This window comes from Odocoileus virginianus, chromosome X (assembly GCF_023699985.2).
Source record: "Odocoileus virginianus isolate 20LAN1187 ecotype Illinois chromosome X, Ovbor_1.2, whole genome shotgun sequence".
NCBI classification, from domain to species: Eukaryota; Metazoa; Chordata; class Mammalia; order Artiodactyla; family Cervidae; genus Odocoileus; species Odocoileus virginianus.
In genome coordinates this window covers 20448381-20474065 of record NC_069708.1, presented here as the reverse complement: position 1 = coordinate 20474065, position 25685 = coordinate 20448381, and the positions used below count along the sequence as shown (strand labels likewise).

The 25685-nt window shown below is 36.5% G+C and overlaps 1 protein-coding gene and 1 pseudogene across 2 annotated transcripts in view; one reads left to right on the top strand and one right to left on the bottom strand.

The window, feature by feature from the left end:
* Positions 1 to 25685, bottom strand: part of ZC3H12B (zinc finger CCCH-type containing 12B) — a 668157-nt gene that overhangs the window by 393828 nt on the left and 248644 nt on the right. The window lies entirely within an intron of this gene.
* On the top strand, positions 12827 to 14331 carry LOC110137531 (nuclear receptor coactivator 4 pseudogene; annotated as a pseudogene).

The following is a 25685-nucleotide window of genomic DNA, read 5'->3' as shown; positions in this document are numbered from 1 at the left end:
AAGAACTAAAGAACAAACAAACAAAGGTGAGCAATACACTATATGGAATTAATAGAAGAATAATTGAATAAGAAGAATGAATAAATGACTTGGAAGACAGAATGTTGGAAATCACTCCTTCAAAACAGAATATAGCAAAAAGAATGGAAAAAAATATGAAAGCAGCCTAAGACCTCTGGGACAACATTAAATGCACCAACATTTGCATTATAGGGTAACCAGAAGGAGAAGAGACAAAGAAAAGATTTGAGAAAATATTTCAAAAATTCCCCAACATGGGAAAGGAAATAGTCAACCAAGTGCAGAGAGTCTCAGGCATGATCAAGATAAGGAGGAACACAGCAAGACACATAGTAATCAAGCTGACAAAAATTGAAGACAAAGATAAAATATTAAAAGCAACAAGGGGAAAATGACAAATTACAAGGTCACCCCCATAAGTTTATCAGCTTATCTCTCAGAAACTGTACCAGCCAGAAGGGAATGGCGTGATACAGTTAAAGTAATGAAAGGGAAGAGCCTACAACCAAGAATACTCTACCTATCAAAACTCTTGTTCAGATTGGATGGAGAACCCAAAAGCTTTTCAGACAAGCAAAAGTTAAGATAATTCAGTGCCACAAAACCAACGATACAACAAATCCTAAAGGAACTTATCTAGGCAGCAAACACAAGAGAAGGAAAAGACCTACAAAAAATAAACCCAAAACAATTAAGAAAATGATAATAGGATCATACATGTTGATGGCTAATTTAAATGTAAATGGATTAAATGCACCAACCAAAATACAGACTGGATGGGCAGATGAAAACATGTGCATGTATACACTTTCACTTACCACACCATTCTACTTATATGTAATTATTTTATATTATAGAGTTAATCACATTTTCATTATGGCTTGCAGCTATAATTATATTTTATTTTTTGTGTGGCTATTGATGGTGAAAATGGAAAAACATCTTTTGCTATTGTGATTATGTATCTATTATTCACCTAATACCATAGTATTACGATTGGTCAACAGAAAATAATAGAATACAATGCCACTAAAACTACCATCTAATAGGAAAACCTGTAATCACTTTTAAAATCTAGATGTATATTAGAATTATTTTAATTTTTTTGAAAAATACAAATGCCCAGGTATTGATTTCTTTTTCCCCAAAGCTCCAGATGTGTTTCTAAAGAGCAGTCATGTTGAAAAACAACTGGATTATTTGGTGATCTTTTACTTTTATCTAGTTTGATTCACTTTTTCTATTTCATATTCAGTACTCCATTTCATTTAGTTTATGTTATCCAACTTCTTCATCTCTTCTTTTTTTGATGTTCCTTTTCATACCTTTATCAAGCATAGTAGAACATATTTTGCATATATATACATATGTATATATAATGTATAATATACATATTTTAGAAAATTTATTAATTTTTTTCCTAGATGAAAACTTTATAACATTTTGATTTCACTTGCTTGACTTAGATGAATAGAATGCTAGATTTCTAATTTTAAAAATAGATACACAATAAGAAACAAAGATTTACTGTATAACACAGGGAACTATGGCAAATATCTTGGAATAAACTATAATAGAAAATAATCTGAAAAATAATATGTAAGTATAATTGAATCACCTTGCTGTGCATCTGAAATATTGCAAGTCAACTATACTTCAACAAAATATATATGATAATTTTTTTTTATTTTAAAAATTGTGATAATGGCACAAAAAAACAGAAATATATACCAACGGAAGAAGAGAGAAAGTCCAGAGGAAAACGCACACACCTATGGGCAATTTATTTTTGACAAAGGATGCAAGAATATACAGTTGTGAAAGGAAAACCTCTTCAATAAGTGATGCTCATAAAACTGGACATCTAAGTATAAAAGTATGAAATTAGAATACTTCTTAACACCATACATAAAAAGAAACTCTACATGGATTAAATACTTAAATGCAAGGTGAGAAACTGTAAAACTCTTAGAGGAAAACATAGGCAGAACACTCTTTGACATAAATCACAGCAAGATCCTCTTTGACAGGCCTCTTAGAGTAATGAAAATAAAAATAAGCCAATGGGGCCTAATCAAACTTAAGAGCTTTTGCAAAGCAAAGGAAACTAGAGATGAAATGACAACTCTCAGAACTGGAGAAAATAATTGCAAATAAAACAACTGACAAAGGATAAATCTCCAAAGATACAAGCAGCTCATGTAGCTCAGTATCAGAAAAACAATCCAACAGAAAAATGGGCAGAAAATCTTAACAGACATTTCTCCAAAGGAGACATAAATGTTGCTAATAAACACATGAAAAAAAATGCTCAAAATTTCTTATTATTAGAGAAATGCAAAGCGAAACTATAATGAAGTATTATCCCACACCAGTCAGAATGGCCATTAACAACAACAAAAAAAAATTCCACAAAAAATTAATGCTGAAGAAATTGTGGAGCAAAGGGTACCCTTTTGCATTGTTGGTAGGAAATAACCACTATGGAGAACAGCATGGCGATTCCTTTGAAAACTAGGAATAAAAGTACCATATGACCCAGAAATCCCACTACTGGACATATACTCTGAGAAAATCACAATTCAAAAGATACATGTACCCCAATGTTTGTTGTAGCACTATTTAAAATAGCCAGGACATGGAAGCAACCTAGATGTTTATTGACAGATGAAGTGATAAAGAATCTGTGGTGTGTGTGTGTGTGTATATATATATATATATATATATACGCACATACACACACCCATATACAATGGAATATTATTCAGCCATAAGAACACAAGTGAATCAATTTAACTGATGTGGATGAACCTGGAGTCTGTCATAGAGAGTGAAGTAAGCCAGAAATGTAAAAATAACTATCATATATTAATGTATACATATGGAATGCAGAAAAACTTATAGGGAAGGAGTGGAGATGCAGACATAGAGAATGGACTCATGCACACAATGAGGGAAGGAGAGGGTGGAATGAATTGAGAGTAGCATCCAAACTTATATATTTCCATATGTATAGTAGATAGCTAGTGGGAAATTTCTGCATAACACAGGAAGTTCAATCCAGTGCTCCAAGACATCATAGAGAGATTGGATGAGGAAAGTGGGAGGGAACTTCAAGAGGGAGGGTACATATGCATACTTATTGTTAATTCATGTTGTTTTACGCAGAAACCAACACAACATTGTAAAGAAATTATCCTCCAATTAAAAATACATTTTAAAATAGATGCAGAAAACATTTTTGAAAAAATTCAACAGCCATTTATGATAAAAAGTCTTCAGAATGTGGACAAAGAGGGAAACTAACTCAACATAGTAAAGACCATACATGGCAAACCCACAGCAAACATTAATCTCAATGTTGAAATCCTGGAAGTATTTCCTTTAAGATCAAGAACAAGACAATATGTCCACTCTCGCCACTATTATTCAACATAGTTTTGGAAATTCTAGCCAGGAAATCAGAGAAGAAAAAAAATACAGGAATCTAAACTACAAAAGAAGTAAAACTGCCACTGAAGATGACATGACACTATATATAGAACATCCTAAAGAAACCAAGAGAAAACTACTAGAGCTAATCAATTACTTTTATAATGTCACAGGATACAAAATTATCACACATGTATATCTTGCATTACTATACAATAACAGCAAAAGATCAGCATGAGAAATGAAGACTCAAATCCCGTTTACAATTGGAGTTAAAATGACAAAATACCTAGGAATAAACGTACCTAAGGAAGCAAAAGAACTGTACTCAGAAAACTGTAAGGTACTGATGAAAGAAACCAAAGGTGACAGAAACATATGGAGAGATATACAATGTTCTTGGATTAAAAGTATTAATATTGTGTGAATGATTGTATTGTCCAAAGCAATGGGCAGTCCTTATCAAATTACCAATGGCATTTTTCAAAAAATTAGAACAAAAAGAAAATGTATGCTTCATATGGAAACAGCAAAGACCCTGAATAACCAAAGTAATTTGAGGGATAAAAAAGGACCTGGAGGAGTCAATCTACCTGACTTCAGATTATACTACTAAGCTATAGTAATTAAGATAGTATGGTACTGGCACAAAAACAGAAATATAGATAAATGGAACAAAATAGAAAGCCCAGAGATAAACCCATGTACCTATGGTCACCTAATTTATAACAAAGGAGGCAAATGCATACAATAGAGAAACATTCTATCTAATAAGTGAAAACTGGAGCACAATATTTTAAAGAAAGAAATTAGAACACTCCCTAACACTATACACAAAATAACCTCAAAATGGATTGAATACATAAATGTAAGCCAGACATTATAAAACTCTTAGAAGGAAAACATAGGCAGAATATACTTTGTCATAAGTTGTATGAACATCTTTTTCAATCCACCTCATACAGTAATGAAAATGAAAACCAAAATGAACAAATGGGACCTAATTAACCTTAGAAGATCTTGTATAGCAAACAAAACCTTAAACAAGATGTACAATAATCATAGAAAATTAGGCAATCTGATCACAGGGACCACAGTCTTGTCTAACTCAATGAAACTAAGCCATGCCGTGTGGGGCCACCCAAGACGGTTGAGTCATGTTGAAGAGGGCTGACAGAATGTGGTCCACTGGAGAAGGGAATGGCAAACCATTTTAGTATTCTTTCCTTGAGAACCCCATGAACAGCATGAAAAGGCAAAATGATAGGACATTGAAAGAGAAATTCCCCATGTCAGTAGGTGCCCATTATGCTACTGGAGATCAGTGGAGAAACAACTCCAGAAAGAATGAAGGGACGGAGCCAAAGCAAAAACAATACCCAGTTGTGTATGGGACTAGAGATAGAAGCAAGATCCGATGCTGTAAAGAGCAATATTGCATAAGAACCTGGAATGTTAGGTCGATGAATCAAGGTAAATTGGAAGTGGTCAAACAGGAGATGGCAAGAGTGAATGTTGACATTCTAGGAATCAGCGAACTAAAATGGACTGGAATGGGTGAATTTAACTCAGATGACCATTATATCTAGTACTGTGGGCAGGAATCCCTTAGAAGAAAAGGAGTAGCCATCATGGTCAACAAAAGAGTCCGAAATGCAGTGCTTGGATGCAATCTCAAAAATGACAGAATGATCTCTGTTCGTTTCCAAGGCAAACCATTCAATATCACAGTAATCCAAGCCTATGCCCCCAACCAGTAATGCTGAAGAAACTGAACAGTTCTATGAAGACCTACAAGACATTTTAGAACTAACACCCAAAAAAGATATCCTTTTCATTATAGGGGACTGGAATGCAAAAATAGGAAGTCAAGAAACACCTGGAGTAACAGGCAAATTTGGCCTTGGAGTACAGAATGAAGCAGGGCAAAGGCTAATAAAGTTTTGCCAGGAGAACCAACTGGTCATAGCAAACACCCTCTTCCAACAACACAAGAGAAGACTCTACACATGAATATCACCAGATGGTCAACACCGAAATCAGATTGATTATATCCTTTACAGCCAAAGATGGGGAAGCTCTATACAGTCAGCAAAAACAAGACCTGGAGGTGACTGTGGCTCAGATCATGAACTCCTTATTACCAAATTCAGACTTAAGTGGAAGAAAGTAGGGAAAACCGCTAGACCATTCAGGAATGACTCAAATCAAATCCCTTATGACTATACAGTGGAGGTAAAAAATAGATTTAGGGGACTAGATCTGATACACAGAGTGCCTGATGAACTATGGATGGAGGTTCGTGACATTGTACAGGAGACAGGGATCAAGACCATCCCCATGGAAAAGAAATGCAAAAAGGCAAAATTGTTGTCTGAGGATGCCTTAAAAATAGCTGTGAAAAAGAGAGAAGTGAAAAGCAAAGGAGAAAAGGAAAGATATTCCCATTTGAATGTAGAGTTCCAAACAATAGCAAGGAGAGATGAGAAAGTCTTTCTCGGAGATCAATGAAAAGAAATAGAGGAAAACAACAGAATGGGAAAGACTAGAGATCTCTTCAAGAAAATTAAAGATACCAAGGGAACATTTCATGCAAATATGAGTTCAATAAAGGACAGAAATGGTATGGACCTAACAGAAGCAGAAGGTATAAAGAAGAGGTGGCAAGAATACACAGAAGAACTAAACAAAAAAAGATCTTCACGACCCAGATAATCACAATGGTGTGATCACTCACCTAGAGCCAGACATCCTGGAATGTGAAGTCAAGTGGGCCTTAGAAAACATCACTATGAACAAAGCTAGTGGAGGTGATGGAATTCCAGTTGAGCTATTTCAAATCCTGAAAGATGATGCTGTGAAAGTACTGCACTCAATATGTCAGCAAATTTGGAAAACTCATCAGTGGCCACAGGACTGGGAAAGTTCAGTTTTCATTCCAATCCCTAAGAAAAGCAATCCCAAAGAATGCTCAAACTTCCACACAGTTGCACTCATCTCACACGCTAGTAAAGTAATGCTCAAAATTCTCCAAGCCAGGCTTCAGCAATACGTGAACTGTGAACTTCCAGATGTTCAAGCTGGTTTTAGAAAAGGCAGAGGAACAAGAGATCAAATTGCCAACGTCTGCTGGATCATCAAAAAAGCAAGAGAGTTCCAGAAAAACATCTATTTCTACTTTATTGACTACATCAAAGCCTTCGACTGTGTGGATCACAGTAAAGTGTGGAAAATTCTGAAGTAGATGGGAATACCAGACCACCTGACCTGCCTCTTGAGAAATCTATATACAGGTCAGGAAGCAACAGTTATAACTGGACATGGAACAACAGACTGGTTCCAAATAGGAAAAGGAGTACATCAAGGCTGTATATTGTCACTCTGCTTATTTAAATTATATGCAGAGTACATCATGAGAAAAGTTGGGCTGGAAGAAGCACAGGCTGGAATCAAGATTGCCGGGAGAAATATCAATAACCTCAGATATGCAGATGACACCATCCTTATGGCAGAAAGTGAAGAGGAACTAAAAAGCCTCTTGATGAAAGTCAAAGAGGAGAGAGAAAGTTGGCTTAAAGCTCAACATTCAGAAAACCAAGATTATGGCATCTGGTCCCATCATCTCATGGGAAATAGATGGGAAGACAGTGGAAACAATGTCAGAGTTTATTTTGGGGGGCTCCAAAATCACTGCAGATGGTGATTGCAGCCATGAAATTAAAAGACAGTTACTCTTTGGAAGGAAAGTTATGACCAACCTAGATAGCATATTAAGAAGCAGAGACATTACTTTGCCAACAAATGTCTGTCTGGTCAAGGCTATGGTTTTTCCAGTGGTCATGTATGGATGTGAGAGTCGGACTGTGAAGAAAGCTGAGTGCCAAAAAATTGATGCTTTTGAACTCTGGTGTTGGAGATGGCTCTTGAGAGTCCCTTGGACTGCAAGGAAATCCAACCAGGCCATCCTAAAGGAGATCAGTCCTGAGTGTTCATTGGACGGACTGATGCTGAAGCTGAAACTCCAATACTTTGGCCACCTCATGTGAAGAGTTCACTCATTGGAAAAGACCCTGGTGCTGGGAGGTATTGGGGGCAGGTGGAAAAGGGGATGACAGCGGATGAGATGGCTGGATGGCATCACCGACTCGATGGACATAATTTGAGTAAACTCCAGGAGCTGGTGATGGACAGGGAGGCCTGGTGTGCTGTGATTCATGGGGTCGCAAAGAGTCGGACATGACTGACGGACTGAACTGAAATGAACTGAACTGAAAGACAATCCTCAGAATATGATAAAATTTTTGCAAAAATGGCATGTACAAAGAATTATTCTCTAATATATACAAACAGCTCATGGAGATCAATGTCAAATAAACAAACAACCCAATCAAAAAATGGGCAGAAGATCTAAATAGGCATTTCTCCAAAGAAGACATATATGTGGCCAACAAACACATAAAAAGTGAACAACATCACTAATGATAAAGAACTATAAATCAAAACTACAATGAGGTATAACTTCACACAAATCAGAAAGACTGTCAAAAGTACACCTACAAACAACATATGCTGGGGAGGGTGTGGAGAAAAAGACATGCTCTTTCACTGTTGGCAGTAATATAAATTGGTACAGCCACTATGGAGAATGGCATATAGGTTCCTTAGAATCTAAATTAGAACTGCCATATGACCCAGCAATCCCACTCTGGGCAGATACATAGAGAAAATTATACTTCAAATACACACACACACCACAGTGTATATTGTAGCACTAATAACAGTATCCAGGACATGGAATCAACCTAAATGTCCATCAAGATAGGAATGATTGAAGAAGATGTGGCACATTTATAAAATGGAATATTATTTAGCCATAAGAAGGAATGAAATTGTGCCATTTGCAGAGACATGGATGGACCTACAGACTGTCATAGAGAGTGAAGTTAGCTAGAAAGAGAAAAACAAACATCATATATTAATGCATATATGTGGAATTTAGAAGAGCGATATAGACAATCTTATTTACAAAATAGAAATGGAGACACAGATGTAGAGAGCAGATATATGGATATAAAGGGGAAAGAGTAGGATAGGAAGAATTTGGAGATTTGGATTGACATATATACACTATTCATACTATGTATAAAGTTGATAGCTCATGAGAACATACTGTAGAGCACAGGGAACTTTGCTCAATGCTCTTTGGTGACCTAAATTGGAAGGAAATCCAAAAAATAGATGGGATATATGTAAACATAAAACTGATTCACTTTGAAGTACAACAGAAAGTAACACAACATTGCAAAGCAACTATAGGCTAATAAAAATTAATTTAAAAATACCTTGCAAGTGATCAAATCCCAGATTCACAGCTGTACAAGTCATCATCTGCAATGTCTTCATTGCTGTGAGGTGTGGCTGTATGAACAGGTTGATCTCGTCTCTCAGCTTAAAATGGAGAGGTTTCAGGAGCAGGCCTAATACCTCTACTGGTTACTGGACCAGTTCAATCATAAACATATATGCACCCAACATAGAAGCACCACAATATGTAAGGCAAATGCTAATGAGTATGAAAGGGGAAATTAACAATAACACAATAATAGTGGGAGACTTTAATACCCCACTCACACCTATAGGTAGATCAACTAAACAGGAAATTAACAAGAAAAAACAAACTTTAAATGACACAATGGACCAGCTAGACCTAATTGATAGGACATTTCACCCCAAAACAATCAATTTCACCTTTTTCTCAAATGCACAGAGAACCTTCTCCAGAACAGATCACATCCAGGGCCATAAATCTAGCTTTGGTAAATTTAAAAAAGCTGAAATCATTCCAGTCATCTTTTCTGACCACAATGCAATAAGATTAGAACTCAATTACAGGGAAAAAAAAAAACCATTACAATTCCAACATATGGAGGGTAAATAACACGCTTCTGAATAACCAACAAATCATAGAAGAAATAAAAAAGAAACCAAAATATGCATAGAAATGAATGAAAATGAAAACACAACAACCCAAAACCTATGGGACACTGTAAAAGCAGTGCTAAGGGGAAGTTTCATAGCATTACAGGCTTACTTCAAGAAACAAGAAAAAAGTCAAATAAATGACCTAACTTTACAGCTTAAGCAACTAGAGAAGGAAGAAATGAAGAACCCAAGGGTTAGTAGAAGGAAAGAAATCTTAGAAATTAGGGCAGAAATAAATGAAAAAGAAAGAAAGAGATCATAGCAAAAATCAACAAAGCTAAAAGCTGTTTTTCTGAAAAGATAAACAACATTGACAAACTGTTAGCCAGAATCATTAAGAAACAAAGGGAGAAGAACACAATCAACAAAATTAAAAATGAAAACAGAGAGATCACAACAGACAACACTGAAATACAAAGGATCATAAGAGACTACTACCAGCAGCATATGTCAATAAAATGGACAACTTGGAAGAAATGGACAAATTCTTAGAAAAGTATAACTTTCCAAAACTGAACCAGGAAGAAATAGAAGATCTTAACAGGCCCATCACAAGCAAGGAAATCGAAACTGTAATCAGAAATCTTTCAGCAAACAAAAGCCCAGGACCAGATGGCTTCACAGCTGAATTCTCCCAAAAATTTAGAGAAGAGCTAACATCTGTCTTACTCAAACTCTTCCAGAAAATTGCAGAAGAAGGCAAACTTCCAAACTCATTCTATGAGACCACCATCACCCTAATTCCAAAACCAGACAAACATGGCACAAAAAAGAAAACTATAGGAAAATATCACTGATGAACATAGATGCAAAAATCCTTAACAAAATTCTAACAAACAGAATCCAACAATATATTAAAAAGATCATACATCGCGACCAAATGGGTTTTATCCCAGGAATGCAAGGATTCTTTAATATCCACAAATCAATCAATGCAATACATCACATTAACAAATTGAAAGATAAAAACCATATGACAATCTCAATATACGCAGAAAAACCTTTGACAAAATTCAACATCCATTTATTACAAAACCTCTCCAGAAAGCAGGAATAGAATGAACATGCCTCAACATAATAAAAAATGTATATGACAAACCCACAGCAATCATTATCCTCAATGGTGAAAAATTTAAAGCATTTCCCCTAAAATCAGGGACAAGACAAAGGTGCTCACTCTCATCACTACTATTCAACATAGTTCTGGAATTGTTGGCCACAGCAATCAGAGCAGAAAAAGAAATAAAAGGAATACATATAGGAAAAGAAGTAAAACTCTCACTGTTTGCAGATGACATGATCCTCTACATAGAAAACCGTAAAGACTCTGCCATAAAATTACTAGAGCTAATCAATGAATATAGTAAAATTGCAGGATATAAAATTAACACAAAGAAATCCCTTGCATTCCTTTAAATTAACAATGGGAAAACAGAAAGAGAAATTAAGCAAACAATACCATTCACCATTGCAACAAAAAGAATAAAATACTTAGGTGTATATCTACCTAAAGAAACAAAAGACCTATATATAGAAAACTATAAAACACTGATGAAAGAAATCAAAGAGGACACAAATAGATGGAGAAATATACCGTGTTCATGGATTGGAAGACTCAATATAGTGAAAATGAGTATACTACCCAAAGCAATCTATAGATTCAATGCAATCCCTATCAAGCTACCTACAGTATTTTTCAGAGAACTAGAACAAATAATTTCACAATTTGTATGGAAATACAAAAAAAAAAAAAACTCAAACAGACAATGCAATCTTGAGAAACAAGAATGAAACTGGAGGAATCAACCTGCCTGACTTCAGACTATACTACAAATCCACAGTCATCAAGACAGTATGGTACTGGCAGAAAGACAGAAATATAGATCAATGCAACAGAATAGAGAGCCCAGAGATAAATCCATGTACCTAGGGACACCTTATCTTTGACAAAGGAGGCAAGAATATACAATGGAATAAAGACAACCACTTTAACAAATGGTACTGGGAAAACTGGTCAACCACTTGTAAAAGAATGAAACTAGAACACTTTCTAACACCATACACAAAAATAAACTCAAAATGGATTAAAGATCTAAATGTAAGACAAGAAACTATAAAACTCCTAGAGGAGAACATAGGCAAAACACTCTCCGACATAAATTACAGCAGGATCCTCTATGACCCACCTCCCAGAATATTGGAAATAAAAGCAAAAATAAACAAATGGGACCTAATTAAACTTAAAAGCTTTTGCACAACAAAGGAAACTATAAGCAAGGTGAAAAGATAGCATTCAGAATGGGAGAAAATAATAACAAATGAAGCAACACACAAAGGATTAATCTCAAAAATATACAAGCAACTCCCACAGTTCAATTCCAGAAAAATAAATGTCCCAATAAAAACATGGGCCAAAGATCTAAACAGACATTTCTCCAAAGAAGACATACAGATGGCTAACAAACACATGAAAAGATGCTCAACATCACTCATTATCAGAGAAATGCAAATCAAAACCACAATGAGGTACCATTACATGCCAGTCAGAGTGTCTGCTATCCAAAAGTCTACAAACAACAAATGCTGGAGCAGGTGTGGAGGAAAGGGAACCCCCTTACACTGCTGGTGGGAATGCAAACTAGTACAGCCACTATGGAGAACAGTGTGGAGATTCCTTAAAATAATGGAAATAGAACTGCCATATGACCCAGCAATACCACTTCTGGGCATACACACTGAGGAAACCAGAACTGAAAGAGGCATGTGTACCCTAATGTTCATCGCAGCTCTGTTTATAATAGTCAGGACATGGAAGCAACCTAGATGCCCATCAGCAGACGAATGGATAAGAAAGCTATGGTACATATACATAATGGAATATTACTCAGCCATTAAAAGAATATATTTGAATCAGTTCTAATGATATGGATGAAACTGGAGCCCATTGTACAAAGTAAGCCAGAAAGATAAACACCAATACAGTATACTAACGCATATGTATGGAATTTAGAAATATGGTAATGATAACCTTATATGCAAGACAGAAAAAGAGACACAGATGTATAGAACAGACTTTTGGACTCTATGGGAGAAGGCAAGGGTGGGATGATCTGAGAGAATAGCATCGAAATATGTATATTATCAAGTGTGAAACAGATCGCCAGCCCAGGTTGGATGCATGAGACAAGTGCTCAAGGCTGGTGCACTGGGATGACCCAGAGGGATGAGATAGGGAGGCAGGTGGGAGGGGGGTTCAGGATGGGGAACACATGTAAATCCATGGCTGATTCATGTCAATGTATGGCAAAAACCACTACAATATTGTAAACTAATTAGCCTCCAACTAATAAAAATAAATGGAAAAAAGAAATGACCATTCCAATTTGAGCACATGATGGTTCAAGCTGGTTCATCAAATATTGGATTATCTTTCAAGAAAAGAGGCTGTATCACATTGCCAGAGCAGAAGGCAGCATCCAGTACCATAGCTGTCCGTCACAGTGAATGGCTCCTTTGGGAGCAAACCATTTAGGGAGCCAGTGGTCACCAGGCTCACTAAATGCCCAGAACTAATCTCCAGGATGAGCTCACTCAAAAGTAGGCTTTTTCAAACAGTCAGAATTCTTCCAGAGCCTGAAATTTCTTCAGTAATGTCTGGGCCAACCTAAAGTGCTTGGAAAACTGGCTCCACAAGTGTCAGAAACAAGAAGTTTCTGAAAAACCAAGTTACTAAAGTGTAATGGCTATTCTATTATCAATTATTCATTGAAACTGAGAAGGTTGGATATCTAGGGCTTCTTAGTCAAGATGAAATGGACATTTCTGATTGTCTGGTAACTCCCCAGGAATCACATAATCTTGAGAAGCCTGAGAATGGCAGCTATGAAACCAGTGAGAAGTTTTAAATTCTTGTTCTAGGTGTTTCCAGCAGTCCTACAGTGTGAATGATTGGCTTGTTAAGCCTGATTCCTGTACCAATTGTCAGAGTAACCAGCCTAAAAGTGGGGAGACTGGAAATCTACGCAATCTGAAGTGTGTGAATGGCCACTTGGAGGCCACGACATCCATGTCCACTCATAATGCGATTACTTAACATTGGCTTGTCCAGAACTGTCACAATCCATACAAAGTAGAGGAGGTCAACAAAGCCAATGAACCCTATGTAAGCTTTGAAGAGTGCATGGATGATGAAAATTGTGAGAAGGAAGCTCTGTGTAAAGACTTCTGAACAAAAACTTGAACCAGAGAAATATTCTCTGACTATGTGGCTCTGTCCATCCAGAAAAGAGGCAACAGAACAAGCTAAGACATTCAAGACAATGGTTTCTCTTAGAATTGCTGATTCCTTCCGAGTTATAAGGAACAATCCCTTGTTAGAGTGGCTCATTACCCCCTCATGCAAAGAAGGGTGTCCCCAAGAAGTGCCTCTTACTGAAGACAGAGCTGGCAAACAAAAGCTTACAAGCCTCTTGGCCACTTTCTGGTGTCCCTTTAGTACAACTGACTGGGTCTTGCCAGGAAAGTGAAAGTTGCTCAGTCATGCCAGGCTCCTCTGTCCATGGAATTCTCTAGGCAAGAATACTGGAGTGGGTTATCATTTCCTTCTCCAGGGTATCTTCCCAATCAAGGGGTCAAACCCGGGTCTCCCACGTTCCAGGCAGATTCTTTACCATCTGAGCTATTAGGAACATGACAGGAAATCTAATCCAGTTATCCTCAAGAGAAAACAAATAGCTATTTTGAAAAAAGGCAAAAGAAGGATTACTTAATTGGTTCTTATTGGAGGAACACAACTTTCCCCCAGACCATTACAGCCCTCCAGCAGTTTGTAATTACTTTGTCTATATGCAGCTTAAAGTTGATAAATAAAAATGGTTGTATCATTCTCAGATGTGAAGAAATGGAGTACTAGAGTCAAGCAAATTTTCTGCAGATTATAGCAAATTCAGGAGTTGAGTGATTGTGGCTTGCCAAATCACTGTGTTTATGGATCTGATGTAGTTCTTTTCCTACCTAATTTCAAACTAGTGAAGAGAAATAAGTCATCAAATTATGAGTTACTATGTAAAAGTTTATTTTTTATGCTGAAATGATTAAGTTTCTTCTTACACTAGCATTAATTTACCCCTATACTAGAAACACAACATCTTCATGGCTAAGTTGTTTCATAAGTCTCCACATCTCCTTATTTTGGGTTGTTACTAGAAATACAATAAAATACTGTGGTTTTTAAAATGAAATAGTTCTATAATTGTATATTGATGCATTCTAAAACTAGAAAACTTACCTAAAATTTTGACTGCCCATATTTGGATGTTTCCCTTGCCATGAGTTTTCTTCCATTAATCGTGAATTCTTCTGTTTAATTAATATATAGTATATTTCACACAAGGGGATCCCCTGATAGCTCAAATGGTAGAGTCTGCCTGCAATGCAGGAGACCCAGTTTCGATCCCTGGATCAGAAATATCCCCTGGAGAAGGAAATAACAACCCAATCCAGTATTCTTGCCTGGAAAATCCCATGGACAGAGGAGCCTGTCAGTCTATAATCCATGGGGTCACAAACACATGGAGTCTGACACAACTGAATGACTTTAATTTCACTGTCACAGAAATAATTAAATTTGCCAGTTTGGTGGGGTTTTTTTTCTTACCAAAACAGGTATTAACAGTCTTGACATTAATTACAAGACATTTAACTTACAGTATTATATTTTTTTTTCTTTTGAAAGAAACTCAGTTATCCCAGAGGGATCGGGTGGAGAGGGAGGTGGGAGGGGGGACCGGAATGGGGAATACATGTAAATCCATGGCTAATTCATTTCAATGTATGACAAAAACTACTGTAATGATGTAAAGTAATTAGCCTCCAACTAATAAAAATAAATGGAAAAAAAAAGAAACTAGTAAAAGTAGAACAACAACAACAAAAACTCTGAAAGTTCATAGAAAGAAAGAAATTATAATCATCAGAACAGAAAAAAATGAAAAAGAAATGAATAAGACAATAACAAAGATCAATAAAACTAAAGACAGATTCTTCCAGAAGATGAACAAAATTGACAAACCATTCACAACATGCATCAAGAAAAAAAGGGAGAAGACTGAAATCAATAAAAGTACAAATGATGGAGGTTATAACAGACAATGCTAAAGTACAAAGGATATTAGGAGACTAAAATGAGCAACTACATGCCAATAAAATAGACAACCTGGAAGAAATGGGCAATTCTTAGAAAATTACGAGTTTCCAAGACAGAACTAGGAAGAAATTTAAAAAAAAAAAAATATATATATATATATATATATATATATATATGAACCAACCAATCACAAGCACTGAAATAAAAACTGGGATCAAAAGTCTTCCAAAAGCAAAAGCCCAGTGCCAGAAGGCTGAATAGTCAAATTCTATCAAATGATAAAGGAAGAACTAAAACGTATCCTGCTCAAAATCTTTGAAAAAGTTGCAGAAGAAAGAAAATTCCCAAACTCATTCTACAATGCCACCACCACCCTGATACCAAAACCAGACAAAGATATCATGAATAAAGAAAATTACAGACCAATATCACTGATGAACATTGATGCAAGAATCTTGAACAAAATATAGCAAACAGAATTAAACAGCACATTAAAAGGATACTTCATGATCAAGTGGTGTTTATCCCAGTGATGAATGTTTCTTTAATATACATGAATTAATCAATGTGATATAGCACATTAACAAGTTGAAAGATAAAAAACATGATTATATCAATTAATGCAGAGAAAGCTTTTGAATACATTTAACACCCATTTATAATAAAATATCTTCAGAAAATGGACATAGAAGGAACCTACCACATCATAAGACAGGCCATATATAACACACATACAGCAAACATTATTTTCAACAGTGAAAAACTGAAAGCATTTCCTCTGAAATCATAAAAATCAAGGTTGCCCACTGTCACCACTATTACTCAGTATTGTTTTGAAAGTCCTAGCCACAGCAATCAGATAAGAACAGATAAAATAATCCAGAATGGAAAAGTAAAAGAAAATCCCTTATGGTTTGAAGATGGCATGAATATGCATACATACATATATATATATATAACTTTAAAATGAATATTCAGGACTAATTTCCTCTAGGATTGACTGGCTTGATCTCCCTGCAGTCCAAGGAACTCTCAAGAGACTTCTCCAACACCACAGTTCAAAATCATCAATTCTTCAGTGCTCAACTTTCTTTATAGTCCCATTCTCACATTCATGTATGACTACTGGAAAAAACATAGCTTTGACTAGATGGACCTTTGTCAGCAAAGTTATGTCTCTGCTTTTTAATATGTTGTCTAGTTTGGTCATAGCTTTTCTAGCAAGGATCAAGCATCTTTTAATTTCATGTGTGTAGTCTCCATCTACAGTGATTTTGGAGCCCAAGAAAATAGTCTGTCACTGTTTCCATTGCTTCCCCATCTAATTGCCGTGGAGTGATGTCATGGTCTTAGTTTTCTAAATGTTGGGTTTTAAGCCAACTTTTTCATTCTTATCTTTCACTTTCATCAAGAGGCTCTTTAGTTCGTCTTTGCTTTCTGCCATAAGTGTGGTGTCATCAGCGCATCTGATGTTATTGATATTCATCCTGTCTATCTTGATTCCAGCTTGCACTTCTCCCAGCCCAGCATTTTGCATGATGTACTCTGCATAAAAGTTAAATAAGCAGGGGAACAATATATATCATTGATAAATTCCTTTTCAAATTTGGAATCAGTCCATTGTTCCATGTCAGTTATAACTGTTGCTTCTTGACCTGAATACAGATTTCTCACGAGGCAGATAGGGTAGTCTGATATTCCCATCTCTTGAAGAACTTTCCACAGTTTGTTTTGATCCACACAGTCAAAGGTTTGGCATAGTTAATAAAGAAGTAGATGCTTTTCTGGAATCTATTGTTTTCTATGATCCAACAAATGTTGGCAATTTGATCTCTTGTTCCTCTCCATTTTCTAAATTAAGCTTGAACATTTGGAAGTGATGAACAGTTTGATCACTTAGGTTCATATACTGTTAAAGCCTGGCTTGGATAATTTTGAGCATTACTTTGGGAGTGTGTGAGATGAGGATAATTGTGTGGTGATTTGAACATTCTTTGGCACTGCCTTTCTTTAGGATAGGAATGAAAACTGTTATTTTCCAGTCCTGTGACCACTGTTGAGTTTTCCAAATTTTATGGCATATTGAGTACAGCACTTTCACAGCATCATCTTTTAGGATTTGAAATAGCTCAACTGGAATTCCGTCACTTCCACTAGCTTTGTTCATAATGATGCTTCCTAAGGCCCTGGAACTTCCTGGAACTTCTCGTTCCAGGATGTCTGGCTCTCAGTGAGTGATCACACCATCAGGTTATCAGGGCGATTAAGATATTTTTTATATAGTTCTTCTGTGTGTTCTTGACACCTCTTCTTAATCTATTCTGTTTTTGTTAGGTTCGTGTCATTTCTGTCCTTCATTGTGCCCATCTTTGCATGAAATTTTCCCTTGGAAGCTCTAATTTTCTTGAAGAGATCTCTAGTCTTTTCCATTCTATTTTGTCCTTTATTTCTTTGAATTGATCACTTGGGAAGGCTTTCTTATATCTCCCTGCTATTCGTTGGAAGCCTACTTTCAGATGGTTATATCTTTCCTTTACTCCTTTGCTTTTAGCTTCTCTTCTATCAGCTATTTGTAACCCCTCCTCAGACAACCATTTTACCTTTTTGAATTACTTTTTCATGGGAATGGTCTTGGTCACTGCCTCCTGTCTATTGAATTGAATCCCTTGAATCTATTTTTCATTTCAAGCATAGAATCATAAGGGATTTTATTTATGTCATACCTGAGTGGCCTAGTGGATTTCCTTACTTTCTTCAATTTAAGTCTGAATCTTGCAATAAGGAGTTCATGATCTGAGCCATAGTCAGCTCCGAGTGGCCTAGTGGATTTCCTTATTTTCTTCAATTTAAGTCTGAATCTTGCAATAAGGAGTTCATGATCTGAGCCATAGTCAGCTCCCAGTCTTGTTTTTGATGACTCTATAGAGCTCCTCCATCAGTCAATCTGATTTCGTTATTGACCATCTGCTGATGTCCATGTGTAGAGTCATCTCTTAAGTTGTTGGAAGAGGGTGTTTGCTATGACCAAAACATTCTCTGCAAAATTCTGTTAGCCTTTGCTCTGCTTCATTTTGTACTCCAAGACCAAATTTGCCTGTTTTACCAAGGTATCTCTTGACTTCCTACTTTTGCATTCCAGTCCCCTATGATGAAAAGGAAATCTTTTGGGGGTGATCTTTCTAGAAGATCTTGTAGGTCTTCATAGAGCCATTCAACTTAAGCTTCTTTGGCATTAGTGTTTTGGGCATAGACTTGGATTATTGTGATATTGAATGACATGCCTTGGAAATGAATAGAGATCTTTCTGTCATTTTTTATATATATATTGCAGCCAAGGATTGCATTTCAGACTTTGTGAGGGCTACTCCATTTCTTCCAAGAGATTCTTACCCACAGTAGTAGATTTAATGGTCATTTGAATTAAATTGGCCCATTTCAAAATTTGTATGGAAACACACACACACACAAATATTGCAAAAGGAATCTTTAAAATAATGGAGCTGGACAAATCACCTTCTCGACTTCAGACTATAACAAAGTTACCGTTATCAAGACAGTATGGTTCTAGCAAAAGAAGAAAAATACAGACCAATAGAACAAGATAGACAGCCCAGAGAAAAACTTTCGCATATATGTGCACCTCATCTTTGACAAAAGAGTTAAGAATATACAATGGAGAAGAAAAGAAACCTCTTCAATATATTTTGTGCTGAGAAAACTAGACAGCTAAGTGTAAAAGAATAAAATTAGAACAATTCCTAACACTATACACACACACATACACAAAATTCAAAATATATTAAAGACATTAAGACGTAAATTCAAGGCTTGAATCTGTAACACTCTTAGGGGAAAAAATAGGCAGAAAACTCTTTCATATAAACCACAGCAAGATTCTTTTTGAGCCAGCACCTAGAGTAATGGACAAAAAAATAAAAATAAAAATTTAAAAAGAGGACCTAAATAAACTTAGACTCATTTGCACAGTATAGGAAAATTATAAGCAAGATATAAAGACAACTTTTAGAATGGGAGAACATAATTGCAAATGAAGCAACTGACAAAGCATTAATCTCAAAAACGTATAAACAGATCATAAAGCTAGTTCACTGCCTGAAAAGCAAACAAGTGAATCCAAAAATTGGCAGAAGAACTAACAAACATTTCTCCAAAGAAGACATAAAGATGGTCAACAAATAACTGAAGAGATGCTCCGCATCACTCATTATTAGATAAATACAAATCAAAGCTTCAATGAAGTATTACTTTGCACCAGTCATAACGGCCATCTTAAAAAAAAATAAAACCTACAAACAATAAATACTGGAAAGGATGTGTAGAAAAGGGAACCATCCTAAACCGTTGGTAGGAATGTAAAATTATATAGCTATTATGGAGAACATAAGGGAGTTTCCTTAAAAAAAAAAAAAAAAAACTAGGAATAAGTCTGCCATACGACCTAGCAAAATCACTACTAGGCATATACCCTATGAAATCCACAATTCTAAAAGTCACATGTGCTACAATGTTCATTGAAATAATATTTACAGAAGCCAGGAAATGGAAGCAACCTAGATATTGATCGAGAGAAGAATGCATTAAAAAAAAGATGTGGTACATATGTACAATGAATATTACTTACCCATAAAAAGAAATGAATTTCAGTCAGCTGTAGTGAGGTGGACGAACTTAGAGCCTGCTATATACAGTGAAATAAGTCAGAAAGACAAAACTGAATATTGTATTTTGATACATACATGTGGAATCTAGAAAAGTGTGACTGATAAACCTATTTGTAGAGAAGGAATTGGAGATGCAGACGAAGGGAATGCATGTTTGGACGCTGTGTAGGAAAGAGATAGTGGGACAAACTGAGAAAGTAGCATTGACATATATGAGATATTATGTGTGAAATATATAGCTGGTGGGAAATTTCTATATTACACAGGTAGCACAGCCTTGTGCTTTGTGATGACCTAGGGGGTGGAATGGGGGGAGTGGAGGGAGGTTCGTGAAGGAGGGGATACACACACACACACACACACACACACACACACACACATACATACATTCATATAATTTGAGACTGGATGCAACTTCTCTCATTTTTGATAGTGTGCTCCTGGTTTGTTTCCAAGGCAAACCATTCAACATCACTGTAATCCAAGTCTAAGTCTCAATCACTAATGTGGAAGAAGCTGATTGAACAGTTCTCTGAAGACTTAAAAGACCTTCTAGAACTAACATCAAAAAAAAAAAAAAAAAACATATTTTCATCACAGTGGATTGGAATGCAAAAGTAGGAAGACAAGAGATGCCTGGAATAACAGGCAAGCTTGGCTTTGGAGTACAGAATGAAGCAGGGAACAGGTTAACATAAAGTTGGCAAAAGAACACACTAGTCATAGAAAACAACCTCTTCCAAAAACACAAGAGACATCTCTACACATGAACATCATCATATGCTAAAAAATGAAACCAATTGAATATTCTTTGCAGCCAAAGATGGAGAAGCTCTCTACAGTCAGTACAAAGAAGACCAAGAGCTGACTATAGTTCAGATCATGAGATCTTTATCACAAAATTTAAGCTTAAATGAAGAAAGTAGAAAAAAACACTAGACCATTCAGGTATAACTTAAATCAATCTTTTATGATTATACAATGGAAGTGATAAATAGATTCAAGGAATTAAATCTGATAGACAAACTGCCTGAAGAACTATGGGTGCAGGTCATAATGTTGTACAGGTGTTGGCGACCAAAATCATCACCAGGAAAAAGAAAAGCAAGAAGGTGAATAGTTGTATGATGAGCCTTTAAAATAGCTGAGGAAAGAAAAGGAGTAAAAGGCAAGGGAGAAAGGGAAACATACACCCAACTTAATGCACAGTTTGCAAGAATAGAAAGGAGAATTTTTTTCAAGGTTTCTTAAGTGAACAATTCCCAAAGAAAGGCAATGCCAAAGAATGCTCAAACTACAGCACAATTGCATTCATCTCACATGTTACCAAAATAATGCTCAAAGTTCTCCAAGCCAGGCTTCAGCAATACGTGAACTGTGAACTTCCAGATGTTCAAGCTGGTTTTAGAAAAGGCGGAGCAGGGGCATCCCTGGTGGCTCAGTGGGAAAGAGTCTGCCTGTCAATGCCAGAAAAGGTGGAGCAACCAGAGATCAAATTGCCAACATCTGCTGGATCATCGAAAAAGCAAGAGAGTTCCAGAAAAACATATTTTTCTGCTTTATCGACTATGTCAAAGCCCTTGACTGTGTGGATCACAATAAACTGTCTAAAATTCTTCAAGAGATGGGAATACCAGACCACCTGACCTGCCTCTTGAGAAATCTGTATGCAAGTCAGGAAGCAACAGTTAGAACTGAACATGGAACAACAGACTGCTTCCAAATAGGAAAAGGAGTATGTCAAGGCTGTATATTGTAACCATGCTTATTTAACTTATATACAGAGTACATCATGAGAAACGCTGGGCTGGATGAAGCACAAGCTGGAATCAAGATTGCCAGGAGAAATATCAATAAGCTCAGATATGCAGATGACACCACCCTTATAGCAGAAAGTGAAGAGGAACTAAAAAGCCTCTTGACGAAAGTGAAAGAGCAGAGTGAAAAAGTTGGCTTAAAGCTCAACATTCAGACAACTAAGATCATGGCATCCGGTCCCATCACTTCATGGCAAATAGATGGGGAAACACTGGCGGCTGACTTTATTTTCTTGGGTTCCAAGATCACTGCGGATAGTGACTGCAGCCATGACATTAAAAGACGCTTGCCACTTGGAAGAAAAGTAATGACCAACCTAGACAACATATTAAAAAGCAGAGACATTTCTTTGCCAACAAAGGTCCGTCTAGTCAAGGCTATGGTTTTTTTGAGTAGTCATGTATGGATGTGAGAGTTGGACTGTAAAGGAAGCTGAATGCCAAAGAATTGATGCTTCTCAACTGTGATGTTGGAGAACACTTTTGAGAGTCCCTTGGACTGCAAGGAGATCTAACCAGTCCATCCTAAAGGAGATCAGTCCTGGGTGTTCATTGGAAGCACTGATGTTGAAGCTGAAACTCCAATACTTTGGCCACCTGATGCGAAGAACTCACTCATTGGAAAAGACCCTGATGCTGGGAAAGATTGAGGGCAGGAGGAGAAGGGACAACAGAGGATGAGATGGTTGGATGGCATCACCGACTCAATGGACATGAGTTTGAGTAAACTCTGGGAGTTGGTGATGGACAGGGAGGACTGGTGTGCTGCAGTATATGGGGTTGCAAAAAGTTGGACAAGACTGAGTGATTGAACTGAACTGAACTGATAGTGAAAAAAGCAAAGAAATTGAGAAAATCAATAGAATGAGAAAGACTAGAGATATCTTCCAGAAAATTTGAGATATCAAGGGAGGGCACAATAAAGGACAGAAATGGGAAAGACCTAATGAAGCCAAAGAGATTAAGAGAAGGTGGCAAGAATACACAGAAGAAGTATACAAAAAAAGTCTTAATGATGTAGATATCCATGATGGTGTGGTAACTTACCTAGAGCCAGAAATCCTGGAATGTGAAGTCAAGTGGACCTTTAGAAGTATCATTATGAACAAAGCTAGGGGAAGTGATGGAATTCCCATTGAACTATTTCAAATCCTAAAAGATGCTGTTGCTAAAGTGCTGCACTCAATATGCCAACAATTATTGAACACTCAGCAGTGGCCACAGGACTGGAAAAGATCAGTTTCTATTACAATCTCAAATAAGAGTAATAACAAAGAATGTTTAAACTATGATTCAACTGAGCTCATTTCACATGCTAGCAAGGTAATTTCCCAAATCTTCTAAGCTAGGCTTCAACAGTATCTGAACAGAGAATTTCCAGATGTACAAGCTGGATTTAGAAAAGGAAGGAACCAGAGATCAAATTGTCATCATTTGTTGGATTATAGGAAAAGCAAGTCAATTCCAGAAGAATATCTACTTCTGCAGTATTGACTACATGAAGCCCTTGAGTGTGTGGATCACAAAAATTCTGTACAAAATTCTTAAAGATATGGGAATACCACATCACTATTCCTGTCTCCTGAGAAACCTGTATGCAGGTCAAGAAGCAATAGTTAGAACAAGACATGGAAAATGGACTGTTCAAAATTGGGAAATGCATATGACAAGGATGTATATTATCACCTCACTTATTTAACTTATATTTATAGGACATCATGCGAAATGCTGGACTGGGTGAATCACAAGTTGGAATTAAGTTTGCTGGGAGAAATATCAACAACCTCAGATATACATAAGTTACCACTCTAATGTTAGAAAGTGAAGAGGAACTAAAATCCTTCTTAATGAAGGTGAAAGAGGAGAGTGAAAAAGCTGGCTTAAAACTCAACATTCAGAACAGAAATATCATGGCATCCAGTCCCATCACTTCATGGCAAATAGAAGGGGAAAAAGTGGAAGCAGCGACAGACATTATTTTCTTGGGCTCCAAATCACCGCAGATGGTGACTGCAGTCATGAAATGCAAAGATGCTTGCTTTTTGGAAGAAAATGTATGATAACTCAAACAGCATATTAAAAAAAGCAGAGACATCATTTTGCCAACAAAGGTGTGTATAGTCAAACCTATGATTTGTCCAGTAGTCATGTTCGGACATGAGACCTGGACCATAAAGAAGGCTAAGCACCAAAGAATTGATGTTTTTGAATTATGGTGGTGAAGAAGACTCCTATATACTGTAAGGAGATCAAACCAGTGAAGTCTAAAGGAAATCAGTCATGAATATTCATTAGAAGAACTGATGCTGAAGCTGAAACTCCAATACCTTGGCCACCTAACGAAAAGAGCCAACTCACTGGAGAAGATCCTCATGGGAAGATTGAAGGCAAAAGGAGAAGAGGGTGAAAGAGGTTGAGATGGTTGAATAGTATCACTATCTTGATGAACATGAGTTTGAACAAAGTCTAGGAGATAGTGAAGGGCAGGAAAGTGTGGCATGCTGCAGTCCATGGGGTCACAGAATTGGGAATGACTTAGCCACTAAACAAATATATAATTATGATTTATTCATGTTTTTTTATGGTTGAAACCAACACATCATTAAGCAGTTTTCCTCTAATTAAAAAATAAACTAAAAAAAAAAGGCATATGTACACCAATATTCATCACAGCACTAATTACAACAGTCAGGATATGGAATCAACCTAGATATCCATCGACTGATGAATGAATAAAGAAGTTATGATACATATATACAATGGAACACTACTCAGCCATAAAAAGAACAAATGTGAACTGAGATAGATGAACCTATAGCCTGTTATATAAATTGAAGTAAGTCAGAAAGAGTAAAACAAATATTGTATATTAATTCATCTATATGAAATCTAGGAAATTAGTATTGATAAACCCATTTATAAAAAAGGAATGGAGATGCAGATGTAGAGAATGGACTTGTGGACAGAGTGGGGGAAGGAGAAAATTGAAAGCAAAAGTCTCTCAGTCATGTCTGACTCTTTGTGATCCCGTTGACTATATAGAGTTCATGGAATTCTCCAGGTCAGAGTACTGGAGTGGGTAGCTGTTCCCTTCTCCGGGGGATCTTCCCAACCCAGGGATTGAACCCAGGTCTCCGGCATTGCAAGCAGATTCCTTACCAGCTGAGCCACCAGGGAAGCCTGAGTGTTGGACTAACTGAAAGAGCAGCACTGAAGCACGGACTTCACCACATATTAAACAGACAGCTAGCGGGAAGTTGCTGTATAACATAGGGAGTTCAATGTTGTACTGTGTATGACTTAGAAGAATGGGATGTGTTGGGAGGGTGGGAGGGATTTTCAGAAGAATGGGACATATGTATACGTATGGCTGATTCACGTTATTTTGAAGCAATTGTCCTCCAATCATAAATAAATTAAAAAAAAAAAACCAAACAACAAGAGAAAAGTAAAAATATATGCAGAGGAGCCCTAATGTTATCAGTGGATTTTTCAGCAGAAACTCGGCAGGCTAGAAGGTAGTGGCATGATATACATATAAAGTGACGAAAGAAAAAAAAAAAAAACTACAACAAAGTAAACTCTAGCCTGCAAAACACTTGTTCA